We start from the raw sequence: 2493 nt of genomic DNA, 5'->3' as shown, positions 1-2493 counted from the left end.
CCGCAGTCGTGCCGGCGGACAGTCTGCTGCTGTGGCGGCTCCGGTGGAGCTGCTGCAGTCGTGCCCACGGACGATGCGCTGGTCTAAAGGGTCCGGAGGACTTACCGCAATCATGCCTGCGGCAGGTCCACCGGAGCCTTTAGACCAGCCGCCCGCCCGCCGGCACGACTGGGGCAGCTCCACTGAAGCCGCGGGGGGCGGCGAAACGGCTGTCCTCCTAGGGCGTGAGAAACCCTGGCGCCGCTCCTGTGCAAGAGTGCTTTTTCATTGCCACATGGACCATCGTGACCAGCTAGTCTGACCTCCCACAGACCTGTCCCAACGTCACTCTTCCAGCAGTCTTGATTTCAGAATTGTCAGCGATGAAGAACTCTGCTCAGCTGGCGCAGCAGTTAATTACTGTCCCTGTTAAAACATGCACCCAAGGAAGTGGGTATTCACCCGGGAAAGCTCACGCTCCAATACCTGTGTTAGTCTGTAAGGTGCCACAGGACTCTTTGCTGTTAAAACTGTACATCTTTCTTCCAGTCCAAATTAGTTCAGCTTCAACTTCCAGCACTTGGATCCTATTAGAGCCTTCTCTGCTAAGTTTGAGAGCCTGTGATCCACTATTTGTTCCCCATGGAGCTAGTTATGGACTAATTAAGTCACCCCTTCACCACCTCTTTGTTAAACTAAATAGATTGAACTCCTTGAATTTATCACCGGGAGGCAGGTTTTCTAAGCCTTGTGGCTCTTCTCTGAATCCTCTCCACCCTAGAACTGGACCAAGTATTCCAGCAGCCATATATCGAGGTAAAAGAACCTCTCTACTCCTACTCAAGATGCCTTAATTTATTCATCCCGGGATTGCATTAGCCTTTTTGGCCAGAGCTTTGCACTGGAGTGTCACGTTCAATAATTATCCACTCATATGTTATTTTCAGAGTCCCTGCTTCCCAGGATAGAGACCCCCACCCTGTAAGCGCGGCCAACATTCTTGTCCCCTAGACGTGTACATTTACACTTCAAACACATGTTTGCTTCTCTTTTCTTCATTGCTTGAACTGAAAACATAGTACTTGGCTGCTTGTGCAAAAAGGACCCAGTCTGAAAGTCCCAGGAATTTTTTTGGTTTTCCAGACATTTCACACAATATTATTTTGAAAAATTGATTTTTTTTCATTTTTCCTCTCTCCACCTTTTCACCACTGTGTGCACTAGACTGAATAATGTCCAGGGAATCTCCCTCCAACTTTTTCTTTCTTCCTGTCTGACTGTTCAAATCTTCTCCAACTTGGGAAAAGTTGCAAGGGAGCAAAAGAAAAAAACCAACAGCCCTCTGGTGCTTTCAAAAACATTCTCAACTTTTGCAAACCATGCGGCCTTGATCCAGCCCCTTTGTACATAATTTTTCCACGGGACCCCAGACTCCACAGTTTGGGAGCTGAATGGAGGTTGCCAGGACAACTATAAATCTGGCATTTCCCCAACTTTTGCATCCTTAATTTTGAAACCCGAGTAACATTCTTTGTATGTAGCCCTTGTGTGTAATTTGTGTATATATTTGTTTTTGGGACAAGCGCCCAGAGACTGGTGTAGGTGCTTATGATCCAACTGAAACAGAAAAATAAAGGAAAATATGCATTGCAAAATCATTTTGAACATCTTGTAATGGAACAAAGCCATTGGTGGGCTGACATCTTTGTGACGTGCACTTATAACGACATGCTTGATCCAAAGTGCATCAAAGTCAGTAGAGAGACTTCCAATGACTTTAACCGGCTCTGGATCATCCTTCTACTCCAGAACCTCACTTTGAACAGCTACTTATTTATGCAAGCACTGAAGATTCAGTCCACGTCCCTGTGCGCGCCTGGAACATCAGCAATACACACCTTAGAGCTACTGCTCCTTTCCACATTTTCCCCACCCTCCCTTTATAAAGGAGAAACCCTCTGCACCAATAGCAAGCAAATCCCATGGCTGGCAGAGATGTTCATGCTAGGAGTGGTGACTCCCCCACAGACCGGCTGTGGCAGTTCTGCAGCTTCATCTGACTTGACAATGAATCCCTGTTCGGAGTATCTCCCTTCATATTTCAATCAGCTGGAGTAAAAGTCTTTCTGATGTCACTTACCTGGTGCTTGAATTCAATTTACAGCTTTCTCTAGAGACTCCCTTTGAAAACTGTGCCTTTAAAAAAGAAAACTGATAATGCCTTTGTGACGTTATTGATATAAACGGGGACCATATAGAACATGGGTTGCAATCAAGGTCCTGTAGTGGCACCAAATCCTATGTAAAGGGGGTGATATAAGGTGTCTAAGAGCAGGTTACGGGTTACTGCTTATGATTGTGCTGTCTGTATGTCTGTATCATTTTTGTAGTTGAAGTTATGAATATTGGCTGTATACTGTCTGTATTTCAAACTTGTGCTGTATTACTGGGAAAGATCCCAGACAAGTTGGTGTCAGCTCAGCTTAGCCTGCTTGATGGCCCATTAAGGACCAT

Source organism: Chelonoidis abingdonii, chromosome 10 (genome assembly GCF_003597395.2).
Source record: "Chelonoidis abingdonii isolate Lonesome George chromosome 10, CheloAbing_2.0, whole genome shotgun sequence".
Taxonomy (NCBI): domain Eukaryota; kingdom Metazoa; phylum Chordata; order Testudines; family Testudinidae; genus Chelonoidis; species Chelonoidis abingdonii.
Note: the sequence above shows the minus strand (reverse complement) of the source record.